Raw genomic sequence first — 10,678 nt, 5'->3', positions numbered from 1 at the left:
CAACCAGAAGTCACAACTATAACATATGCTCAAAGAGAAGAATTGGAAGCTAGAAAGCTAAAAGACCTGAAAGCAAAAAACTATCTCTTTCAGAGAATTGATCGTCCCATTCCAAAAGCTATTCTTTGCAAAGAAACTTCCAAAGATATTTGAGATTCTATGAAGAAGAAGTATCAAGGCTTTACCAGAGTGAAGCGTGCACAACTTCAAGCTTTGAGAAAGGATTCTGAAACACTGGAGATTAAGGAAGGAGAATTTGTCACCAATTATTGTGCTAGAACAATGGAAATAACCAACAAGATGCGTTTATAAGGTGAAAAGATAGACAATGTAGACATTGATGAGAAGATTTTGCGCTCTATGACATCAAAATATAATTAAGTTGTCTATGCAATTGAAGAGTCAAAAGATATAGATGAACTATCTCTTGATGAGTTGCAAAGTTCTTTACTAGTTCATGAATAAAAGTTCTGGAGTTCAGGAGCAAGTGTTGAGGGCTTCTACTAATACTTTTTTCAGCAACTACAGTGAAGAGGTAGAAGTAGAGGCCGAGGAAGAGGAAGACAAATAGGAGATCATGCAGAGATTTCAACATGAATTTCAAAGCCAATACTAATCAATCTCAAAGCAGAGGTCGAGATTAAAAGAAACTATGCACCAACAGTTATTTCTAGGAACCTAGTTCCTAGAGTCGTATTAGAACAGAAAGTAAATAACACTTCATTTATCGTGGAAAACTTCCTTGCTCAAGGGAATAAAAAACCAAAACCTACAACTTGTAGGATTTTCAACAACATTCACTAACTTCAAAGAGCAACTTTAGATTACAACTCAATAATCAAAGGGATTAACTCTAGTACCTCACCTTAATAGTTCACTCAAATTGTTCAATGATTAACTATAACTGTTTTCTCTACTCTCCAAGAAGTCAAACCCACTTCTTGTTAGAATTCTCACAAACTCACTTTCCAAGAAGTCAAACTTGCTTCTTGTTACAAACTTCACTAACTACTCTTCAAGAAGTCAAACCCACTTCTTGTTATTCAATCTAGAAATTATTGCAACTAAACAATAAACCTAGAATTACTCAACATAGACTAATAACTCTAGCCTTTAATTGATCAACCTTCAATCTTCAATAATTTAGACTCGAATACAACTCATGAACCTTATTCCAGTGTTGCTCTGATGAAGTTTTGCAGTTTTGCTCCTATTGTTATTGCTCTCAAAATGATAATTTTCGTGAATATACAATAAGTGTGGCTTTCGATGGTCTTCATGGAATATATATACCGGAGAATTTCCATGTCCTAGTATACCACGGACTAGGACTCTTACTTCGAATAGAACTTGTCCTCCAATAAGGAAATTTATAATTTTCTTCTTTAAAAGGAGTTTCATCCTATAAAGAAACTGACTCCTATTTGGACTTTAATTGTACTCTTTATTTCTTTCCTTCTTTACTCCTTTATTTCTTTCCTTCTTTGCTCCTTTATCTCTTTTTTTCTTTGCTCCTTTATTTCAGCTATTTCTTTATTTCTTTTTCACTCATTTATTTCTACAATTTATTAGTTTTATTCTTTGATGCAATCTCCCATATCTTTACAGGCTGTTCGCATTCACATCTGGGATCTGGTTTACCTGAGAGAGTACACATAAGACAACAAGTAGTGAAGCAAGTTCACTTTATCAATCATTAAAATTACTTTTATGTTCTCCTACTTCCCAACAATTTCCCTTTGTTTGATGATGATAAAAAATAGCATAGTTTACTTTGTCAAACATCAAAACTATAAACATCATGTTCTCTTATTCCCCAACAATGCATCATAGTTTACTTTGTCAAACATCAAAACACTTTGTCAATCATCAAAACTACAAACATCATGTTCTGTTATTACCCAACAATTTCCCCCTTTTTGATGATGACAAACTATGCATAATATTTCCCTAACCCATATCATATAACTGATATTAGCAATCCATCATAGTTTACTTTGTCAAGCATCAAAACACTTTGTCAATAATTAAAACTACAAGCATCATGTTCTCTTATTCCTCAATATTTCTCCCTTTTTGATGATGAAAAACTATGCACAATATGTCCCTAACCCACATCATATAACATCCCCCTTTTGACATCATTGAAAACCAATAACCAAAGAACTCTATGAACATACAATGAGCACAATATCATCTTAACTCATGGCCACTTGGGTAACACTTTGTAGTACACTTCTGTTAACAATAAGGTAAGTTAATATGAGGATATTAGCCATCTTGCACACACAATAAAGATCTTCAATGAGGAACAATAAGCAAGCATGTACCCATTTAAGCCCTTAGAGCCCTAAATCAATAACATATGATATCACGAGTATGAGACAGACACAAGCACATCAAAGAGTCTGGAAAAATAGAGAATAAAGTTTAGGAGGAAGAGGATGTTTACTGCCATCAACCGTTTTTTAGCCATCTTACTCATACATAATCAAGATCTTCAATGAGGAACAAAATAAGCAAGCATGTACCCGTTTAAGCCCTAAATAAAAAACATATGATATCACTAGTATGATACAAATACAATCACATCAAAGAGTTTAGAAAAAAAAGAATAAGAATTAGGAGGAAGATTACTAAAGTGAGGAGGAAGATTACTAAAGTGAGGAGGAAGAAGATGTTTACTACAATCAATAGTTTTTTTAATACGCCCACTGTGCACCAGCTCCTGCATTATCATTAGCTTTCTTAGAAAGTGATATGTCATTAAGAGCAATCATGAGGTCATCATCAGCTGATCATAATTAGTTTCAAGGAGACCAAGTGAGCATTTGCAAGCATTAGACTAACAACAACTAAGTTATGGAACTCCCTTTCTTTGAAGTTGGTTCAACTACACCAAAATTTCAGAATTTTTTCTTCTTTTTTTAAATTTTATTTTATTTTTTAAGCTCTGGTCAAACTGCATAAAAAATTCATTAATTCATGGTCCTTTTGTTAGATAGTCTTTTCTTGATGACTTTTCAAAAGAATACCAACTATATGTAAAAGATCTATCAAGTTTTGGTGCAATAGAAATGAATTTATCAATAATGAAGGCACTAATAGTAGTTTGTTCCTAAAAGAGTTGTTCCCATGAGAGATATCTGGTTATACACTTGAAATAGATGGACTATCAATTGGAAATTTGTGAACCTGGTCCAAATGTGAGAGGTAGGGCTATGTTCCCCCTGAATTAAAGTAACGATGGCTGGAAGATTGAGGTCCTCATAATTTAAGTAGTTTGAGATTGAAGGATTCTCATTGTCAATGAGAGGATTCTTAGTGATTTTTAACAGAATTGGATTTTTAGGGTAGACAAGGTTCACTAGCGCTTGTATTTGACACATACTCAGGGAATACATGCACTGAAAAAGGATGGTACATATTTGAGTATTACAGAGACATCATGTTCCCCTTTTGTATGTTCCTCAATGATTTGATTGATGTTGTTAGTAAAAGAGTAGGGATAACATTTGCATACATTCTAAACATTGTTCGAGATGTGACTGGAGTGTGTACATATAACAGTTTGAGACTGAGTTAGTAGATATTCATATTCAAGCATAAAATTATTAGTCTACTAGCCAATTATTAAGGAAATCATGGTAATGTATTAGTTTGTTTTGATAAGACCAAGCTCTAGATGATTTTTCTCAAGTTCTCCCTATTCAAGGCTTTCATGAGTATATCTTCATCATCATCTTCTACCATATCAGAGTAATCTCTAGCTGAGTAATAGAGAATCAGGTCATGTATTTTCATAAGTATGACTCTTCAGTTTGACAAAAAATGAGCACACAACCCCATACGAAACAAGATATCGGATTGACTCGAAGTCAGATATAATCAAGGAACTTATCATTTTCCAATAATTTCAATGAATAACGAGGACCAAGTTCACATGGTAATTCAGGTTTATTTTTTAGTGGTATTTGTTGAACAACCCTCTGGTTATGTTAAAATTGGAAATGAGCATAAGGTTTACAGATTGAAAAAGGCCCTCTATGGTCTAAAACAAGCTCCTCAGGCTTGGTATAGTCGCATTGAGGAATATTTTCTAAAAGTTGATTTTCTGAAATTTCCTTATGAGCATACATTGTTGTTAAGATTGGAGATCAAGGAAAGATGCTCATTATTTGCTTGTATGTTGATGATCTTATTTTTACCAGAAATTGTGTTGTCATGTTTGAAGAATTTAAGAAGTCAATGATGGATGAGTTTGAAATGTACGACCTCAAATTGATGCATTACTTTCTCGGAATAGAGAGGTAGTACAATATCATAAAGGAATTTTTATTTCTCAAAGAAATATATAGGGGAAATTATGGATAGATTTCAGATGATGGATTGCAATTCAGTTAACACTCATGCTGAACTTGGTTTGAAGTTACATAAAGATCAAACTAGGAAGAAGGTTGATAACATACTTTACAAACAAATTGTGGGCAGTGTTGTTCATCTTGTATTTCTAAGATACTTAGAAAAAAACTTTGAAGAACTTGATAAGAAACAACAAAGTTTAAAGAATATTTTCAAAACTAAGAAATTAAAACTAGTAGAGAAAATAGAATCAGAAACATATTAGAAACAATATACAAAATATTTTTCTCAAAGAAGAAATCGAGCCCACTGAATGCACAGTGTTTTCTTAAGGAAACTATTCTCCTCAAGTACCCGAGGTTAATGGAATATATCCTCCCAGGATAGAACGATCTTACTCACCGGTGTATCGGTACCTAAAACCACGGTGTCAGCGAACCACTCAACGGCAGTAAAGTACACTTAGAATACTATATTTAGTAGTAGTAGAAGAAGTCCAGAAAATTAATTCAACTAAAATGAGAGGAAATCCCTCAATTTATAGAAAACAAAGGGTAGTGTGAAAATGTTCTTATTGTGCCTTACTGGAAAGGTCACAAACCTTTGGAAAAGTTACAATCTTTCGGAAAGGTTACAACCTTTGATAAAAGTCACAACTTTTAATAGAAGTCGCAACTTTTCATAAAAGTCACAAATCTTCATAAAAGTCGCAACTTTTCATAAAAGTCACAACTATTCATAAAAGTCGTAACTCTTCATTTTCCATTCATACCCTTTAAAACTCAACAATCCCCCGCATGAATGGGGAATGTCTCCAAGACAAAGAAACGGACAAGTATGTGTATATTTTACAAGCAAGAATTAATTGCATCTGGATAAGTAGGTTTCCCTTGGACTTTCCGTAGTGAACATATGTCGGATATACTCTGTCAATCAGTAGATGTGATATCTTTGAACTATTGAGCTTTGGTGTATACCTAGACAACCATATGTCACACAATTAACCCTTTACCATTTATTGTTCTTACGGTTGTGTTCGTTTCAGCCATGAACACCTCTTGGTTTCGTGAGTGTATAGAGAATAAGCTTTTGACAATAATCTCTTTGAAGCGGCTTACACTTCACACTCACATAGGTGATTTCTAACCGTGTCATCGCGTAGATACACTATTTGGTCAAGTCTGCCAAACTTAGCAAATCATTATAAACTTTAAGCTTTATTAACTCATTAACAAGCCTTAATGTTTTAACCTCATTCCTGAACATTGTCTTCATCATGAGAATGGATTGAGTTGATTGACAATGTCGAACCGTCAGTCATAACTTTGTTTTTCTCCTTGAATCTAGCTCTTGGTAACTCCAATTTGCTAGATAGATTTACCGCCATGATGACTTTTCCTAAGCCGTAAACCCATTCCCTTAGATGATCTTTCAACTTTATCTCTAGTTAGGCCTTTTTGTAAGTGGATCCGACACATTATCCTTTGACTTTATATAGTCAATTGTGATAATTCCACTAGAGAGTAGTTGTTTTCTAACGGTATTGTGTCTATCTCTTATATGAAGAGACTTTTCGTTATACATCATGCTCCATGCCCTACCTATTGCATCTTGACTATCAAAGTGTATGCATACTAATGCCAAAGGTTTAGACCAAAAAAGAATATCTATCAAGAAATTCCGAAGCCTTTCAACTTATTCACCGGCCTTATCTAGAGCACCTAGCTCAGAGATCATTGTAGAGCTAGTGATACATGTCTTTTTGGAAGATTTCCAAGAGACTGCTCCTCCACCAAGAGTAAATACATATCCACTCGTGAATTTTACTTCATTTGATCCCGGTGATCCAATTTGCATCACTATATCCTTTCAATACTGCTGGATATTGTTATAATGCAAGACATAGTTTTGAGTATATTTTAAATACCCCAAACTCCTTTCATTGTCATCCAATGAGTTTGATTGGGATTACTCGTGAACCGACTTAGTTTACTAATAGCACATACTATATCTGATCGTGTACACTTCTTGATATACATCATACTTCCCAATACTCTAGCACAATCCAATTGTGATTCACTTTCACCTTCACTTATTTAAAATGCAAAGCTCACATTTATTAGAGTCGCGACAATATTGAAATCCAAATATTTGAACTAGTTAAGTACCTTTTCGATGCAATGAGACTGTGACAATGCTAAACATTATGGAGTTCTAAGGATTCTTATACCTAAGTTCGCATCAGCAACTCCAAGATCTTTCATATCAATCTTGCTTTCTAGCATACATTTAGTAGCATTTATGTCATTAGTGTCTCTACTGATGATCAACATATCATCAATATACAAACAAACAACGACCTTGTGATTTTAATGTAAACACATTTATCACTTCCATCATTCTTAAATACATTTGCCAACATGGTTTGGTCAAATTTCTTATGTCATTGTTTGGGTCCACAAAGTGACTTAACAAGTTCGAACACTTTCTTTTCTTTACCAGGAACCATAAAACCCTCGGGCTGTTCCATGTTAATTTCTTCCTCCGATTCTCCATTTAAGAAAGTTGTTTTCACATCCATTTGATGAATTTGGAGGTCATATACCACAACTAATAATATTAACATCCGAATGGATGTAATTCTAGTTAATGACGATTATATATCGACAAGATCAAGACCTTGTTTTTGTCTAAAACCTTTGACAAAAAGTCTTGCTTTATATTTGTCAACAGTTCCATCGATTTTCATTTTCCTTCTGAAGATTCACTTTGAACCCAAAGGTTTATTTTTTGGAAGAAGATCAATTAACTTCCAATATGGTTGCTCAAGATTGCATCAATCTCACAATTGACACTATCTTTCCAGAAGGATGAGTCTACAAAAGACACAAGAAATGTTACAAAATCATATTCGAAGGAATTAGATGTCCTTTGACATTTACTACACCTCTGAATCTCTTTATTAAGTACATTCTCTTTTTTTCTTTCCAAGATCTTTTAGACCCTTCACTATACTACTTAAGTCTAATTTTACAGTCCACAATCATAGGCCCTATTTTAGTCCTTTTAGGAATAGGAACTTGGACTTTGGCTAGACACCCCCCACACCTTGAAGTATTTCAAGTTGGATTTCCTTCCTTTCCATTTCTCATATGAAATAGATTGTGTCCTGAACAAATTAAATTGCTTTCTTTCTGAAAAGACAAAACTTTTTGTTGTTCCCTTTTGCAGTAAGGATAGTCCTCCACACAAGTCTTGTGGTAAACCTGAACTTATAAGTAATGCAACCATCATTTTCTTCAAAGTTTGGTTATTTTTTCTTCATTTTGCAATTCCATTAGATTTAGGTGAATAGGACAATAGTTTGATGCATAAATCCATTTTCCAAACATATTTCTGCAAAAAGAGATTTATATTATCCATCCCTACCACTTCTTATCTTTTTCCCAACTGATTTTCAACTTCAATATTATATTGTCTAGACCTTTCTATTGCTTCATCCTTACCATTCAGCAAATAGACATAATTGTTTCTAATGCAATTGTCAATGAAAGTTATGAGATACTTTTTCCCACCACGAGATGGTGTTGACTTCATATCACAAATGTCAGTGTAAATCAACTCTAAGGGATTAGAATTTCTTTCAACAGATTTATAAGAATGCTCAACATACTTAGATTCCACGCAAACTTGACTTTTTTTATTTATTGCACTCAAAGTTAGACAAAACTTCTAAGTTGATCAGTTTTCCTTACAAGGTTTTGTAATTGACATGCCCCAAGTGTTCATGTCACAAACAGTTTGACTCAAGCAAGAAGAAACAAATAAAAATATTGAGTTTGAAAACCTCTCCGCGAGGTAGCTTTTTTTCACAAATATTTTGTTCATATTTCTTACAATTTTGTGATACAAACATTGTTTAGAGTCATCACCTTGTCAAATGTATTTTTCGGAAGGACCTTTCCACAACTTTCAATTTGATTGTTATAGAACTACCCATGCACAAAGTTTCATCGGGTCAATAAAGGCAATATAGTCCAAATGCTTCTTTGACAAAACATGACAAATGACTATTCACCAATATTCATGTCTATACAAATAGTTATATTTAATAGACATATCTTTTCATGAAAAGTCACAACATTTTAAGTGACACTTTTTCATAAAAGAACTCAATCATTTTGAACAAGTATACATATAATTTGGTAGTTTCATACTAGTCATACCATATACTAGTAAAAGAGAAACTCAACTAGGGGTGTACAAAACCGAACCGAAAACCGAACCAAACCGCAAACCGAGTCAAACCAAAAAAAACCCCGACTATATTTGGGTTGCTTTGGTTTTAACTAAAAATAACCAACCCGAGACCAAACCAACCCAACATTATATATATAATTTTAAAATTTAATTTTATGCTTAAAAATATTTACTTTGATATAATTTTTAAATATTTCTTATACTTTTCAAAGTTTTTTTTCGTTTTAATATATTATTCCAAGTTTGGAACTTAGATTTCTGAATGGTCCAATAAAGATTACAGTCCACAGATGTTGGTAATTATAATACAGCTTAAATCAAAATCAAATTAATACTAATGCAAAAAGAAAATCAATTCAATACTAAGAATGACAATAATATTGAATATTTGTTCTTTAGTTTTACATTGGTTTAGACAATTAAAATACATAATCTAATTTTAATTTCCTTTAATATTTAGTCATGTAACTAATACTTATTGAACTTATTTTAGCATGATTTAGTACTTTTAAATTATGATCATTTTACTTATGACTTGTTAATTTGCAATATTTGTTTTACGCGATTTCATTATTATTATTTTTGTTGAATATTTTAGTGTCATTAATCATATCATATTTTGTGTTATTTTTTTTTTAAGAAACACCTTAGATAGTTGTATTTTGGTAGGACTAAATAAATATTTGAAGTACGAGTAAATTATATGTTTGTATAAATACTTTACCGGAAAAACCCAAGGTTGAAAAACCTGAGTTTTATTGGTTTGGTTTGGTTTATAAAATTAAAAATCCAACACAAATGGTTTGGTTTGATATTTGAAAAACCCGAACCAACCCGGCCATGTACACCCCTAAACTCAATGACCACAATATCAAATATACTCCAAAAATTTTGTGGGTATAACATAATACAAAAGTATCATCGAATTTCATATCTTGTGCTCCAAATTTAAATTAGACACTAAGTCTAATTTTATCTTTGTCATAAGCATAGAACCTCCCACATCTTAAATATGATCTCTAAAATAATTTTCAAGTATTTGAAAATAATTTTTCCACATATTTTTCTCTCATGCTATCAAAGTGTCATTGGCAACATGAAACCTCTTTTGAAAATATTATTCTACAAAAGAATTATAGTGCTTCAATTCTCTTTGACAATCTTTACACAATGTCAAAGTTCATTCCATAGAGGCACAAAATCACAAACTCTAAGTCACTGGTATTTTCCCTCTATCACAAATAGACATACCACTTAGTATTTAGAATACTAACAATAAAGACAAAATTTTGTACAATTTGTTTCTATATAACAGTGAAGTTTATAGAAAGTCAAAAGTACAACATTGACTTATTATGTGAAGTTTTCATATTCTTCAAATCAATAGCATAGTCTAATTTATCCAAAGTACAAAACTACAAAAGTTTTTAGTCTAAAAAAATCAAACACAATCAAATTTCGCATGGAGTACAAAACTACAAAAGTTTTTTTTTTGTCTCCAAACAAAATTAAACATATTCTTAGATTATCACATAGATATGCTTTTCTTTTCAAGTAGACTTCCAACTATAACATTTTGACATACTATTTTATCAAACAAAAATGTGCATCTCCCATTCTGTAAACTAAAGAATTTTAAAGGCAACACTTTTTGCCAAGGAAAATTCATTCAAAAATCATATGGTTTGCAGATCTTTTTCCAAAGACATAATGATAAATATCAAAACTGTTAACTTTTATAAACTACTTTCCTCCTTAGATAAATAATAAGAAGGTTACCAGGTATAATCTTTAACCGAAATACCACCAATTCTTCTAGTACATTTTCACTTTGACCTTACTAAACAAAGCACCGAATTCTGGAGAAGTAATGCATTAATCTTCTACTTCCATGATTTGTTTCTCTCAGTCAGTAGAATACAAGAAATACCAACAGTATAATAATTTCTTTAAGGTTGTTGTTCATCTTGTATTCCTAAGATACTTAGAACAAAACTTTGAAAACATGGTAAGAAACAACAAAGTTTAAAGAATATTTTCAAAACTAAAAAATTAA

Source organism: Solanum stenotomum, chromosome 5 (genome assembly GCF_019186545.1).
Source record: "Solanum stenotomum isolate F172 chromosome 5, ASM1918654v1, whole genome shotgun sequence".
NCBI lineage: Eukaryota > Viridiplantae > Streptophyta > Magnoliopsida > Solanales > Solanaceae > Solanum > Solanum stenotomum.
The sequence above is the reverse complement of the archived record's forward strand: the minus strand, read 5'-3'. Positions refer to the sequence as shown.